The sequence below is a fragment of the Myodes glareolus genome, chromosome 21, assembly GCF_982192425.1.
Source record: "Myodes glareolus chromosome 21, mMyoGla1.1, whole genome shotgun sequence".
Taxonomy (NCBI): domain Eukaryota; kingdom Metazoa; phylum Chordata; class Mammalia; order Rodentia; family Cricetidae; genus Myodes; species Myodes glareolus.
In genome coordinates, this window is record NC_142046.1 from 60108310 (window position 1) to 60125101 (window position 16792).

General features: G+C 39.2%; 2 long non-coding RNA genes across 2 annotated transcripts in view; one reads left to right on the top strand and one right to left on the bottom strand.

Moving 5' to 3' along the window:
• LOC146890374 (uncharacterized) overlaps nucleotides 1-16792 on the top strand; it is a 38941-nt gene that overhangs the window by 2201 nt on the left and 19948 nt on the right. The window lies entirely within an intron of this gene.
• LOC125395024 (uncharacterized) overlaps nucleotides 771-16792 on the bottom strand; it is a 35857-nt gene continuing 19835 nt past the window's right edge. Inside the window, exons 2-3 of the long non-coding RNA XR_015735877.1 lie at nucleotides 9394-9549; nucleotides 771-1135 (exon numbers count right to left, since the gene is read on the bottom strand). This is a non-coding gene — a long non-coding RNA (uncharacterized LOC125395024). The remainder of the gene's footprint in view (nucleotides 1136-9393; nucleotides 9550-16792) is intronic.

Consider the following 16792-nt stretch of genomic DNA (forward strand, 5'->3'; position numbering starts at 1 on the left):
AGGCAGTGGTTCAAAGATTTATGAAGACATGGCTGTGCCTTTGTTAATTTCCCCATGTTTTTCAATATGAAATTTACCTACTTTAGAACTTCCGAGCAATAAAGTTCCTTCTTACTCTCTGCCTCCCTAAAATGTTCTCTTTATAACAGAAGGTTATTTGCCTACATGGAGAAAATGTACGGCAGTTGTAAGGCACCAGATTGCCCTGCTGTTTGCGCATGCCCATTCCTTTCTCGGCGCCTGTTCTCACAAACCAGGCACTGCGCTCTTTCCCCTTCAGGTTTCTTGGTACCCTGAGACTTCGGAGTCTCTTGTCAAAAGCGCAGTGAGCCGATTCTACATGGCTTCTCTACCGTTCTCCATACTTTCTATGAGCACTTCAGAAGCCTTGGAATTTCCTCACCCGCTGCTTTTCTGTTGCGTGGGTCCTAGTCTGACAAGGCCTGGCATGTTTTTCAGTTGTCAGAACACGAAGCGGAGCAATCCTGGCTAGTGTGTGCTCAGAAGGATACACACACACACACACACACACACACACACACACACAGAGCACAGGGTACGCCTCCCCGCTCCCCTCCCCCCCCCCCCCAGGCACCAGAAGTGTCCAATTCCCAAAGCCCAAAATAAGAAACCCTGCCCATTAGGCCCCACACATCTTATTCTAGCTAAATGCACGGGGAAAGATCAGAATCTTGTTTTGAGAACGGCTCGAAATCTCATGTGACTTCATTCCTTTTATTTCAAATATTGGCCTACAGAATCGTCTCTATTTTCTTATCGAACCTTCTGGAACCTGTCTATTTAAAAATAATGATCTGACTGGATTGTCCAGTTTTCCCTTCCTTGCTCATTACCGGCACGAAAAATGACAATGATCACATTATCTTCACGCTCCAGCCATGTCCATATTACTAAGCCCTGCTTTGTCTGACTGACCTGTGGGTTATTTCCCTTGCTGCCTCTACTTGTGCATAGGGAAAAATTCACTGGGGCAGAACAGTAATCACCTCTACCTGTCTGATCACTGTGCTCCTGGGTGTCTGTGGCCACAGTCTTCCTTTAATAACCGTCTCTTCATTCTACAGATACTTGGTGAGCATTTCTCATTCTCCAGAGAATACTTGGGTTGGAAATTCTGCAGCGAATAAGACAAAATCCCATTTTAATGGTGATTACATTCCAGTAGAAATCAGAAAATCCCCCAAAACACAGTTTCCTTCAAACATTATACTGTTCTGATGCATAATAAAAACTAAACACCATTAACTATAATCAAGACAGAGCTTTAAAAAGTTATTAGCTTAAAAAGTTCTTCACACCTTTTCTTTTTCAATAAACAAACAAACAAACAAACAAAAATAACACCACCTCCACCCCAGCCCCACCAAACCTCTGTTTCTCAGAAACTATCGAAACCTGAGGTCCCAAGCTCTGTCTTGAAAAATAAATAAATATAAATAAAAATAAATAAATTAAAAAGAAAGAAAGAAAAGAAAAGAAAAAAGAGAAAAAATATTGCTCTAGAGAATTTTCTAAATTAGTGATTGATGGGGGAGGGCCCAGCCCACTGTGGGTGGTGTCATCCCTGGGCTGGTGGTCCTGGGTTCTATAAGAAAGCAGGCTGAGCAAGATTTAGGGAGCAAATTCAGTAAGACACCCCCCCCATTGCCTGTGTATCAGCTCCTGCCTCCAGGTTCTTGACCTGTTTGAGTTCCTGTTCTGACTTCCTTTGATGGTAGACCGCAATATGGAAATATTTTCTTTCCTCTAGTGGTTCTTTGAATGTGATTGGCCCCCATAAACTCACAGAGAGTGGCTCTATTGGGATGTGTAGCCTTGTTAGAGGAAGTGTGTCACTGTGAAGGATGGCTTTGAGGTCTCTTATGCTCAAGCTATGCCCAGTTAACAGTGTACTCCCTGTTACCTTGGGATCAAAATGTAGAATTCTCAGCTCCTTCTCCAGCACCATGGCTGCCTTCACGATGATAATAGACTAAACCTCTGAACTGTGAGCCACCCTAATTAAATGTTTTCCGTTATAAGAGTTATTGTGACCATGGTGTTTCTTCACAGCAATAAAAACCCTAAGACACCTGCTGAAGTTGCTTTTTACCATGGTGTTTAATCACAGCAATAGGAACCCTAACTAAGACAGTCACTCAGATCAAGGATAACTGTCACATATTCTATGAATGTTAATAGTGTTGTTAAATTGCTAACTTCTCTGGGGTATCACTATATGTGGTTAAAAAGGAAAAAACATCTACGGAAGCTGAAGATTTCAAACAGGCTACAAGTTGCGTTACAATGTCATAATATGAAATTCAAACAACATTTTTCCTTTGTACTTAATAGTAAAATGCAACTGCTCGTACTTCTTACTTCCATCTCACTCACCATAAGGTTCATTTCAAGTTAGAAATATTTAAGTATCTAAATGCGCATATGCTATGCTGTAAAGTGGGGGTGCTTTCCTCGCTGAGACAATGAACATCTGCTGAAATGAAATCTCCAGTGGAACAGTTAGCTACTCGGCTAGTCTTCTCATTGGTCTTTCTTTTCTTTTCTTTGGAAATTCGAAAAGGAGGACTGTTTCACTTCCACCGCTGTCATCCCTAAACGAAGAACTAGTTTCTCTTGGGACAAAACTTTTCTTGGAAACTAACATTAGCTTTTATTCTTTTGTGTGTTAAAGGATGGGATAAGTGGAGTTTTGAATATTGTTTGAAAGGCCACAGAATTTACTCTTGGATTTCAAGATTCCCATATCGACTGTAGAACTTTTCAAATCTGAGGGTTGGAGTGGTAATTTTTACCCAGCAAAAGTCAGATGTTACATGAGACTGGCTTTTGAGAAAGACCTCAGATCACTTACTCTTTGTATCCAAAGGTAGATGAGTCTGGAGGAAAAAAGATCCCCAACCTTGAAAATAAAATAAAATACTCCCAAAGCTAGCACTCAATAGTATCGTAGAGATAATGAGAGGCTAAGAAGACCTGATAAACTCTAGTCAAGGCCTACCACTCTTGCTCCCTGTCTAGCTATTAGACATCCATTTCCCCAGGGAAAGTGAAGGCAAGACACCCACAGCACTTGGTTTTAGGATGCATAAAGAAGCCAGGGGATAAGACCTATTCAAACCAGTTTGAATTAAAGATGTTGCTTTTGTCTTTGTGCTTTAAAGAAGAGCTTCTGAACCTTGGGGATTGCAAAGAGCAATGAGTCATGTCTGAAATGGGGAAGAAAGGGTGTCAGATTTCATGCTCATTCATAACCCGACGACTTGTTCCTTGCATTTCAGTGGAGACAGGAGCTCACAAGGGAGACCTGAGAATCAAGTATTTAAGCGTTGAAAGGTTCTATTTGCTATAAAAGATTGATGGAATGGAGTCTATCTTACATAAATCATTCTTGCTTCCTTTCTTTGTGTATTTTTTATTATAAAGCAGTTTTATTGTGAACATATAAAGGAAAAGTTCTACTATCAATCAGAGCAACTTGGCCACTCTCTGGATAATTTTGCCACTCCACTAAAATCTTTAGCATTCCTTGGTACCAAGTGCAAGATGCTTGCGGAATGGAGGAGCATTTTCCTTTGAGTGAGCTGTTAGAATCTTTTGGATGACAGTCAAACACTTCTGTAATTTCCTTTACCATTTTTAGCTTCTTTTGGCATTCTTTCTAGTATGTCTCTGGAATGTCATGAAGAGTCCAGATTCTATTCCAAGTGCTGTATTTTAATGCTAAGCTAAATTTGTTTTAGAGAATTCAAGAGGTATAGGAGGTTGAGATGGATATAAAACTTTTTCTTTTCTAATCTTCTCACAAAATCTTAATAAAATACCAAAGAGAGTGCTGGTCAGTAGTCACATATGAAAGTAAAGTAGAGAGGAATTTTTATCCTTTGGCTATAGGTAACAACAGATTTATTGGCATGGGGGAAGGTGAGTAGCCTTAAGAGAAAGCAAAAGTGTGACTTTGAAAAGACCAAATAGTCCAAAGGCAGTGGAATTGCTTTATTCAGGATATTAATATTTTAGTTCTCTTTGTTTATAATTGAAATGATTTTGGTAAGGTTTTGAATAAAAATTTTGGTTAATTCCCAAGCTGAACAATCTATACTGTGAAATCCCATCACTGCTGTCTGCTCTAAGTTCCAGAAAGCTGTGCTGACACCAGCTGGCACCACAGATAGCGATCCCGCAAGGACAGGCCTCATATGAGAACATTTCATGCAGAGTAAAATCCTTCACAATCAACCGCTCTTTAAGGTTCCAAGGGACTGCTTACACCTGCAATTGCAGTATGGCTCTAGCTGTTTTACCATGAATGGGTCTTGCTTGCCCTCCTCATCAGGAATCACTGCAGTATCAAACAAAGAATGAATTCTTTCCTAAGAAGCTTATGACTAACTCAGGTTTCACAAGTATTCCAGGAACAGGATTGTTTCTGGTTACCAAGGTTGTAACTGTGATTTTGATTCTGGCCTGGAGACTTAAGAACTAAAACCATATGTAGTCCTTCTTGTTCTGTGAGCCAATAGACAATACTCTTCTGATCCAACCCCCCAAGTCCTTATTGCATTCTGAAACAACAGACCCAAGTATTTCTTGTTCGCTTCCCTAAATTAATCTTGTCCTGAGCTAGTGGTATGCTAACACAATGAATATTTAACAGAAAAACCTCTTTTTGCTCTATATTATCTGACTTCTTTTCTACTAAATTTTAGCTCTGTGTCTTTAAACAATTAATTTCAGCTCTTTGGATCCCAGGCTTTTGGATGTTAGATAATGAACTTGTCTAGGTGACTGCAAGAGTCTCTGTCGTCTGCAGGACTTCCTAACCAGTCTGTCACAGGGCAACAGTAAAGCAATTCTGTGCCCTTTAGTATGAAGGAAGGGCAGTAGGAGGGAGACATGTCAGGAATTTCAGTTTTTCATTTCTCCCACTCTCGAAATTGTAGCAAACAGCTAAAGTCCATGACCCGAAATTTTATTAGTTATGCCAATCATTTCAGTAAAATTTCATATAAGCTTATATATTTGAAACTGAAGGGAAATCTCTGAGTTGTGATTTCTTATTTTACCTACTTTTATCAGTTTCAAGGAATGAACCCTGCTCTGTTTTACAATGGAAAACAGAAATAGCATTCCTGTGTGTTGGTTTCTGAAGGGAGAGCAATTAACTTCATGTCAGTAGTCAACAGAAACACTTCCCCCACTCTTCTACTTAACAAAATAAAGTTTCCTTCTCATTTTTGTGGCTTGATGTGCTTAATTATAAGACAATCATGTTTCTCTCTTTTGTTTTGGCTGCCCCTCAAAAAATTCAACGTGTTCACACTTAAGGGCTAAAGATTTACTTTTAGTAGCTTCATTCCACACACGCAGGTAAATGAAATCCACTCTGTGAAAATCTCTTTTCTTTATGATGGCCTAAGAGTTGGAGTACGTTTTTCTAAAAAGTTTTGGGGGCAGTTCTTTGGCTTTTCTGTCATGGAATATTTATGCAAAAACCATAGCTCTGAGAAAATAAGCTGGGGAACTCTGATGATTATAGAGTACCCAGTTCTGTTCCTAACAAGATAAGGAGCAGATAGGAGTAAGAGCTAGTTATGTTTCATTTCCTGAAGTTTGACGTCTACCAGCAGAAATACTTTGTCTACTTCCTGCTTTGTATAGCTACTGCAAAACCTACGTTCTATCACCAAATTAAAAGAACTATAAACTTTACTTAAAAGTTTCATGTAGCCTTGCTTGGCAGCTGAGGCAGGAGGATTAGAAACGTAAGACAAGCCTAGACTAGCTAGCCAGTTCAAGGTATACAGCAAGACTCTGTTTTCAAAATCCAAGAAAAGCCTAACCCTGTATATGCAAGTTCCTCTGAAGACCTAGTTAGATGTGAAGCACCTCGCACAGCCTTTCCATTGGGTGAGGTTAAGAACCAGCGGTGGTGATAATTTAGATAAAATTTCAAAGTTTAGGGTAAAGAAAACCTTCTTCATTTAAACTGTCACCTGTCTGATACAACGGCAGATGATGATTTGTTTGGTCCACTGGACTACTGAGCACTTTTACCCGATGCAGAGAATTGTGCTTGACAAGTAACAGAGCCAAGAAAAAAAAAATCTAGAAAACTAGACTCAGGTGAAAATTTAAATGTACCCACAGTGTAGCTCTAGAGTAAACAGCTTTACAACCCCTGTTGGAGAGATGTACAAAGGAGGTAACTCCAAACTACGCACCCATGGCTTTCAGCTTTGAAAGCATTCATTTTCCAGATTGTTTCCCAGGTACACTGTAATAAATACTATTTGAAAGTTAAGGGGACACTAGAGTTCTGATTGGTTTATGCAGGGAAACAAAGCAATATGATTGCGCTTTGAGTTTGTGTGATAACTGCGGAGCTAGTGACTCGGGAAACAGCATGGTATTTCCACAGGCCTATGGAAATCAGAACGAAGAACACAACTACGTAAACTACTAATTCATGAGGATAGTTTTCAAGGCAGTCATTTGTTATTTTAAACTACCTTAATTCAAGGAGGCCCAACTGCAGAAGAGTTTGAACAATTAGGCAACTTTTTAGATAAGACAATTTAGTATATTACTTTCCAAAAGGAACTTTCAGGAGCTGAATACTTACTGAGAGTCAGAAAGCAATCATTCGATATTGGAAACAAAGTAAAAGGACATTTTTTTTTTTTTTTATCACAACATGCCTTGTGACTCAGCTGCAAGCAGAGCACCTATCCCTGCTCGCTGTCCTGGCCATCTGAGCACTTTTGCCTAGGACGTAGCTCAGACGCCTCCTCGGGTTATCCCTTTTGCTTTTTGCTAGCCTATCAACTTTTCCTGAGCTTGGACGAGGAATTCAACAGAAGTAAAACATTCTCCTTTTTTAGCAGGCAGTATACAATGTACTGATATTTAGCGCATTTTAGCTCTTCTCCGAAAACCAAAAGAGCAAAAGTTGTCTTACTAGATATCTTCCTTTTATTTTTCAAAAAAGTTCAGTATTTTTCTTTCTTTTTAAATTTTTTTTAAGATTTATTTATTTTACATAGACAAATGCTCTATCTACATGTATGCCTGCACACCAGAAGAGGGCATCTGATCTCACTACATATGGTTTGTGAGCCACCATGTGGGTGCTGGGAATTGAACTCAGGACCTCTGGAAGAGCAGTCAATTCTCTTAACCTCTGAGTCATCTCTCCAGCCCCAAGACTAGCATTTTTCAACGAAGAATTTTGTCACTTGCTTTTTAACTTGTCTGCCCCACTCTTAAAGACACAGAATTTTGTAGTTCACCTTGTATTTTGACAATTACATAAGCCAGGAGAACATTAGCTTTTGAAAGGCCCTTGAAAGAGCTAGATTCATTGTGATGTCTCTCTATTCCTTCCCTAACACATTAAACCCCCAATCTCCGCAGTTCAAATACTTCCCTCCGAGGCTACCCTAGTGAAAAGCACCATTGCTTTTCCAATAGAAAGACTGAAAACGTCCCAATCCATTGTTGGGAGAGAAAAGAAAACCTACCAGCTCCATTTCCAGTTGTCTGGGGGTGGAAACAGACTGCAGAATAGCCAACAACGGCTCAGCAGGGTTAAAGTATTGGCTCACAAGCATGGCGGAGCATCAAATGAGCGCCTCCCTGGGAAACCCGGGGTAAAGGTTTGTGTAACAGAAAGAATTCAGGGATCCAAATGAAGTAGGTTTTAATGAGGTTTGTTTATACAGTTTCTTGGAATGTCCCCAGTCAAAGCCAGTTGCCTCCCTGACAGGAGACTTCCTGGCAATTTGTGGCAGATGACTTTCATAAAGCTGCTTCAGTCGGATAAGGGAAGTGCAGATAAGCCTCTGTGTCTACTGTGCTGTTCTCACGTTGAAGTCTTTACGCTGTGTTGGGGACTGCTGGTCTTTAGATATCGCCCTTACGTGGAGGCCCATTCTTCATCCATCTGTCTCCACACCGCAGCTAGGGAGGCGGTTCTCAAGCAGCTGATCATGGCGCTGCCCTCCTTAAAAACACTTCAGTGGCTTTTCTTTGCCAAGGATTACGATTGATAATCCTAGATTTACTGCTTGCCTACTAAAGCAGAAAGAGCCAAAGGGTAAAACTGTATAACTAACTGCAGCCCGGGTGGCTGATGTCGATCCACACAGAGAAGGGTGAGCAAGCCGGTGAATTATGACCGCCAAAAGGTAGCCTGTGGTGCCGTTCCACATTTGTGCCTGTTTCTCGGATTTTACTCCTAAAAAATCGCTGCATTAGGCCGTATGCCAAGTACCAAATCTTTTTCTCTTCCCTTAAATTTTAATTAACATTTCATTCCTTCAGGGCCTCAGTGAGATGCCTGGCTAAGTTCATAAGCTTATTCATATGAATGTTAAGAAGTTAATGTACTGTGCATTTTCATGTACAGTGTGCCTATTTGGCTAAGATTCTGCCTGACTTATGTTTCAGGATAGCCTGTGAAAGCCTTTTCAGACTCCAACAAGTAACAAGGAGATGAAAATGTGAGCAGTGTATTTTTGTATGGTTTCTGAATCACTTAGAGAGAAGAAATCCATTGGCTTTGTCCAACTCCTCCAGAGGCTTCATGCTCCCCTCTATAAAGCTATTGTGTGGAACAGAAGAAATGTGCAACTGGGAATTATTTTTTTAAAAAGTCCATATAAAAATATAATATACATGTCAAAGAATATATCAAATTAAAATAAAATAAAATAAAATAAATTTACAGTATTTTGCAATTGTGTGCTAATTTTCTGCTCTTTGGGTTTCCCTTTTCTGTGCTCTTCACACAAATGGAATTATGATTTGCCTTCCATGGTGTTTTTAAGGTCCATCGAGAGCCCTCAATTCTTCTGGTTTGACACTGAGATTGAAGGCGAGTTCTGGGCCTCTTCACTGCTGAATAGTTTCACCCACTGAGCCATCTTCCTCCCCTTGCATTTCTGAATCCTTATAGAGGTATAATGATGTATAAGTGTTCTGATGCTACAGCTTTGGTCCAATTCAACAATTTTTTTAAAATCAAATCTGTAGATCATATTGTGGTACAGAATTTAAACTAGAGATTTAATGACTTGAGTAACTAAAGATAGACTCCTGTGACTTAAGACAGCTAGGTCCATATTTTGACGTATAGAATGTAGCGAGCACTGTGGCTGAGATGACTTGACTTCAGAGAACGATATGCTAGGAATCCAGAGGGCTGAGCATCATCAGTTGTGACACATTGGGTGTGTACAGTGTGGTCAGCTCATCATTTATGCCATACACAGCGCTGTCAATTTAATGACTCACTGTAGCTAATGTCAGAAAGTCAGATGCTGTTGCCCATGAACTATGATCCTACTAAATGTTAACATTTAAAATTACCTGCTTGCTCTGAAGATGCCATTCATTTTACACATTGATTTTTCTGTAAACAGCCCTTGCTTTTCTGAAGCACCATCTGGGAAACCAACGTCCAGTCTCTCTCAGGTCTACAGTCTCTCATTCAGAAGGCCTTGGGAGTTGTCTAATCCTAGAGGCCTGGATATGTGAAAGCAAAATAATATAATTCCTTCCATATTTGGAATTAGAATATTTCAGAATGCCCCAAATCTTCATGTTTACCAGACACCCCTAGATAGATGAGATGCACAGACATTTGCTTTGTGTACTAGGGTAAATAATGCAGGTATCCATTAGCTTAGCCATTTCCAAGTGGGGCTGATGGCAATGGAGTCCTTAACTGAGGCTTGTACACAATAAACCTTTGAAATGACAAGAGGCTAAGACTGGAGGATCACAGGTTTGAGGCCAGCCTGGGCCCCATAGGGAGAGCCTATCTACATAAGAAAGCAAAACAAAAAGGCATTCAAGTGCCAATCTCCTTCGAGCTGCCCTCTTACCTTTTCGGCACAGGTATCTGGTCTATTCGCTAATGAAGGTAAAATAATTCTTCCTATCTTAGACGAGTATTTAATATTATTTTCTTTCTTTCTCTTTTAAATTGCTTTTATAGAGCTATATATTTTTCTCCACTCCCCTTCCTTCTTCCCCCTCCCCTTCTCCCCTATCCCATGAACCCCACATTCCCTATATACTCAGGAGACCTTGTCTTTTCCTACTTCCCATGTACATGAGATCCATGTATGTCTCTCTTAGGGTCTTCTTTGTTGGTTTTTTTTTTTTTTTTCCTCTGGAACTGCAAATTATAGGCTAGTTTTTCTTTGAGACATAAGACATATTTTTTTCAGCCAATTGTAGTGGTGTACGTTTGTGATCATAGTTTTTCTGAAAGGAGACTGATGCAGGAGGGTTACAAGTTTGAACCCTGTCTGGGCAGCTAAGCAAACTCTATTTGAATTAAAATAAAAATAGGCTAAAGGTATTGTTCAGTGCTAGAGTACTTGCCCAGCATGTATGAGACCCTGAGATAAATCACCAGCCCCACAGAAAACAAACAACACACCCACTATTTTCTGTTGCTTAGTATTTGCTACGCCTTATTTTCCACGTTGAATTGTATGTATGTCTCTTGATTGTCTGTAACTAATTCCCAATAAACAGGCACTAAAGGAGTATGACTATGGCTTAGATAAAAACTACAATGATCCCAGGAGGGCTTTAACTGTGTTTCTGTTTGGGGTTTTTCTTTTTCATTTTGTGTGTTTGAAAGTCTTGGGGGAAAAAAAAGCTGTGAAAACATGCTATTCCTGTACGAATTTTTATTTTTTTTCAGTTTTGCCTACTTTGTGATGAATTATAGAATTTAAAAACAAAACCAAATCCCGCTGTTTTGAGTCCTAATGGCCCTTTCCTTTAAATGCTGCTGAAATGCCGGTGTCAAGAGGGAGTTGCCAGCTTAAAGCTGTGCCAAGTAGGGAAGGTGGGGCTGCATGGGAATGAGGTTTTGATTAATCAGGTTATATAATATTATGCTAAGACATGTTGAGAAAGCAATTCAAAATAATGTGTACTCCATATAAAATCACAAGCTAGTGTTCCCTTTAAAAATCCGAGGCCTTTTCCTATCTTCCTGGAAGTTTATATAGAAATAGCGTTAGGGAAAATGAGTTTTCTATATGGTGTATGTCGTCTTTTCCCTAACATTTGTGGGATCAGAAAGAGATTACAAAGAATATGTGGAATTATTAGTCATGATAAATACCTTTAAATGAAATGTTTTCTGTTCTTTAAGCGTCTACCTTTAAAATGTAGCTCCAAAAAGTTTCCAGTTTGGAACTGCCAATACCTTTGCAGCTATGTTTCAAAGGGCGCTCAAAGAGCCTGTTCCACGCCTACACCCTTTTCTACCCTCCCTGCCCTTACTAAATAGAAGGAAGTCTCAAAAGTAGGCATGAGCCCCTTCCTGCTCACTTTAAAGAATCTACTGAGACTTCCTGCAACTGAGCTAGGTGGGCAGCACGCGGGACTTGTCGTATTTCATATGACAGAAAAATCTATGCCCGAGATTGATCTTGGGAAGAAACTGAAGCAGGCTCAGGAATTTGGGGGCAAGGGTTCTGAGATTCCAGGTAAGCACAGAAAGCAAAGAACACACGATGAGTGTCTGCTCGCTGTTTTGATGAGCATAACCCTTTGGTCATAGAATCCTTAGGCTGGATCAAAGGAAAGGCAGAAAGAGTCACTACAGCATGAAGCTCTGAAGAGCACCATTGCCTGAGTTTAGATTTAGAGTTGTACAGACGTGTGTTTGCATGTTCAAGTACACAGTTACACACATACACACACACACACACACACACATACACATACACACACACACAAAACCTTGAACTAATGCCAAACTCTATTGTCTATGTATATCTTTAAAATATTACATAAAATCTTGTATTGTATCATCTAAAGGAGAGGATACAGTGAGTGAATGATTTCCAGAATTTACAACACACATATTTGTGGTTACTCATTACCATATTTAGTTGACTTAGGCTATGTAAATGATTGAAACAAAATAATGTGATATGGTCAAATAATGAGACAGTAGCCCTCTAAGAGGCCTGGGAATCTGAGTTTTCCTACAGATAAACACTGTAGAAACAGGTTCATATCACACATATGCACTGGACAGGTAAGGACCACTATCCTTGGCTGGAGACCAGCAAGGGTTAACTGAGCATGCCCACTTCAGCCACATCTCTTCTTTCTTGTAGGCCGCTTCATTCTGTACATTCTGTGGGCTGTGAATATTCATGGTCTTCTGTGAGCTGCAGATTTCTTTGTCAATGGAGAGAGCTGGTAATCTTTTTCTTTTTGAGACTAAGTTTCGCTGTGCAGCCCAGGTTGGCCTGGAATATGCTATGCAGAACAGGTTAGCCTCCAAATAATGGTGAGCCAAGTGCTGAAATCATGGCTATAATGTACAATGTTTCACCGAGGCTTCATTTTCAGTTTGACCAAAACCCACTGAAGTTCTAAATGTATTTACTTTTGTAGCAGTGTTATTGGGAAAAATAATCAGAAAAAAATGAAACATGAATAAGAAACAACTTTATGTGTGAGCATAAATTTTTTTGAGATAATATTTCAGCTAGTGTCTTTATTTTGGGAGTAGAGAAGCCAAAACCTGGATTATAAGTAGTAGGAAAAACTATTAAGTATATAAAGTAAAATAATTCCTAGTAAAGTGAACTGTCAAGTGTTTCAGCAGACATTAAATTTATAGCCACATTCAAAACTGAATTTAGTAGTTTTAGAGAACTTTAAATAATGATTTTAATCTATTGTGATATGTTTGGCCAGAATTTATAATGAGATTGATATTACTATTTTCATTGTTTAATATTCTTGGTTATGCCCACTAGAACTACTTTTGTTTTTTGTTTCTCTACTGCCCAAACAGGTTTTCAGATATTTTACTACTCCACAGAAGGTAGTGAACCTGTTAGCTGAAGTCACACAGCTTATGACACAGACTCACCGCTATCATCATTTAGCATCCCACTGCCCCAGAAGATTTTTAAACCTCACGGTTTATATCTCAGCAGCTTGAGCAGGGTGTCAAGAGTCTCATAGGTAAATATAGTCAGTATGTTCCTTTCAGAGCTAACTGCTAGTTTGTTAAAGACGCCAGTAAGCTTTGTTCTAAATGGTAAAGTCTCCACCCTTGGTGCCCTTGGATCCTCTGTCTCAGACAGGTAGAAGGCAATTTCTAACCTTTGGGGAAGCACTCTGTGATCAAGGACCCACAGCAGGGGGGAAAGCAAATGGTATCATCTTTTACTGTTATCTTTGTTATGAAGGTTTCCTTTTGATTCTGCTTTGCTGGGCTCTGGTTACAGAAGTGGTCCTTGTCAGCTAGTATTTGGCCTTGCCTGACTTCCCTGGGCTCCTCCCTCAAGAGTAATAACTCTGTCCTTTCCAGGCCTGTCTCTGCCTCTCTGAGATTCTTCAAATTGGTGCCATCCCAAACCTACCTACCTGGTAGATTCCTGTGAACATGTTCTTGCCCTATGACCTCTTTATTGCTTAAGGGAAAAAAAAAAGCAAGAAACCTCAGAAATTCTTTCACAAACTTAACAAATAAATTAACTTTATTCCAAGTCACACTGTCTGTTATTAGATGCTCTATTTTCACGTGGGCACTCCCTCTGTTCAGTAGAAAACTGTGGTAGAGAGGAGAGGAGACAGAGAGTTGACTTGGCAGAATCTGACCAAAGCGTAAGCTGAAGTCTCACTGTGAATTTCATTATTCATGGCTCCATTTCAAAACACCTATGAGAAAGGCAGTCACTATGTTTTCTGGTTTCTAACATGAGAAACTAAACAACAGGCAGATAAGATCTGGGAAGTTGTTCAGCTGAACTAATTTGCTTAACAACTGATATGACATATTTGATTAAAATTTTTCTTATTAAATGAAGTTCTAGAATGTTAACTTGAGACTTTCTCAGATGACAAAGGTATGTCCAGACTATGGCTATGTTAGTCTATATAGGGGAAAATATTTATTTTTGTTGAAGCTCAAACCACGGCTCTCTGGGATTGTTCTGAGTTTTCTGGGAGACAGAACACACATGTAGTGATCAGAGCAATAGGAGTAAGTGTTCTACTTTTTTCCTGGCTGTAGCTTTGCCAGTAACTAGTCTGGTGAGCTTGGTCCTTTGACCTCTTTTAGTCTTAGAATTTTTCTTTGTAATAAGGGGTTGGGCTCTGATTTCTAAGGTCAATTAGAACTATGAAACCATGTGACTTCTCTTAGAGTTTCTTTCAAAATACACATTGCATATTTATTTATGTCTTGGCCTATCTTAAAGGTATTACTGGACCATATCCAATCACAGCCCAGGCAAACAATGCACTCACAGAAAGGCTACTTGCGTCATTTTATTTTATTTTTTTCACATTCAAACAATACCTGGCAAATAAATGAAGGTTTCTGAAATTGTGATCGGCACCATGATGCATGATCAGTCGCACCGAACATTTGAGCAAAGTATACACATGTTCAGAGCTCAGAAGAAAGTGAGAGCAGATTGCATTTGCCTGTGGTTGTGAAAAGCCCGTGTTAGAGGCTGTGGATGTGGCACAAACGCCAAAGGCCCACAGTCTGAGCCTTCCCCACTCTTCTGACTTTCCCACCACAGGCTCACAACCCTGCAAGTTTCCCTCACTTGCTCCTAGATCTTCTGCAGCCGCCTTCGTTCCTTTGCTCCCATTTGGACGCCACTGCACAGCCTTGGCTTTCGTCTCCACACTTTAAGTACATGACAGATTTCTACACCTTTTGCTTTTCTGTGTTGAGACAGAGCATAAATTATTATGGGACTCTTTTGGACATCATAGAATGTTTAAGAGATGATTCTTAAACTTTTATTTTTTTTTCAGAGATCTTAGGTGGGGGCTAGCTCAGTCTCACTAGGATTACGGAAATCACATTCAACTTTGTTTTGCAATAGTGAGGATCAAGCCCATGGCAAATACTACACTGCTGAGCTACATCCCTGAGCCCCTTGAGGGATATTTTAGTATGAAATTTCTAGAAAAAAAAATGTCTCAGTACCTGCCAGAAATTTAGAAAGTATTCTCAATTTTGTAGAGAACATATTATGTATTAAATTTTAAAAGTTTAATAACTATTTTTTGTGATTAAGAAATTACTTAGGGCAAATAGGATATAAGAATAGGGTTGGGGTTATGGGTACTGCACAGGTCACCTTGACTGGAGTGTAAAGTCCAAATGAGAGACAATTTGGTTTTAAAGGCACAGTATAAATGCAACTCCTTAACCAAAAACAGTCCAAGAATGTGTACACAATCATGTGTTTACTACGGCCAGGCCATCTGTGCTCAGATGTGCAGACAGGGGAAAAGGATACTGGAGCATGAGTTAAAATCCTCTTGTGTACTTTTACCCAGATGTGTATTTTACAATATATGCCACAGGTTTGCCATGGTCAAGCATGCCCATAGGTAATGTGTATACTGTAGGGAAAATAACGTTTTTAACAATTGAAATACTTTTCCAACTTCCAGGAATTCTTTCATCAGAAAACTTATCTACATTAAGATCATACGTTCAAATGTCTTTGTTTCTAATGGGAAACGATCTTCATGACTTCATGTGTAAAACTATTGTTTTTAGTGTTTAGGTCTAACCATTCTTGTGGCAGGAGATCATTTACAAACCAAAATTCTCAGGACTCTGTAGTTAAACTTCAGAAAAATCACTGTAAACTCTATCTTAAAGATAGATTATCAGATAGATTATCTGAAGACTGATGACTAATAAGACTTCAGTAATCAGTGTAAATTTATGATTTAAAATTTATTGAGATAATTAAATTTAAATGATTTGGGTATTTAATAAAATTTCAGGAAAATATCTTATTAATTATGAAAAACTTCTTTGAAAGTAGAAATGATACCCCACAAATTCTTTCATGTGTGGCTTATACACAAATTACTTGTATGGAGCGAGAAAGTTGAGCAACATTAATACTAATCTCAGAGTCAGTAGAAACCCTGTTATGTGGTATTTAACTCAACTGTGTGTATCAAGTGTCAGGTACTGTGCTAAACACTAGGGACGCCACAAAATTTAGTTATAACACACACACACACACACACAAAACTTTTCACTTTATGTCGATAAAAACAAAACTGATTCCTATGATGAATTGTGCTGAAATACAAGCACTCCTTATATCAGAGCTGAGACAGGAAAGAGAACAAGCTGGACTACCCCATGTCAATTAGGAAATTCCGTGTAATTCTTTTTCTCTGTTAACTAGAAGTATAAGGGTGGAACAACTCTCTCTGTAAACATCTGGGTGGTGCTAACTTGTCTAATGCTTGACTCTCATTCCACTGAAGGATAACGTTATTAGGATTGCCAGCTCCTTTCTCTTCTAAAAACACTCTCATCTCCCATATAGACTTTAAACTAAATTGTATAATATACACCCATTTCACTATACATTGTTTTTAGGTTATGTAACATATCATAAATAAAATAAAAGTCAGGTCAGTAGCTAAAGGATGACAATATTTCTGAAAACACTTTATGCAAATATCATAATTGATGGGGATAAGATTCCTTTGAGACTCTAAAGCTGTATCTCTAGAACTGTGATGTATATCTTGTCTTTGAAGCAGGACAGTTTCATTGTGAATCTGTCGTCTGAATCCCTGATTTATTATGATTAAATCAAACATTTTCATCTGGTGGCATATATATTAGAAATGATGGTATCTTTGGGACAGTCAGAGTCAGGGCCTCGTTCAGCCAGGTGACACCGGGCACTTTTACTCAGCATTCCTTCCC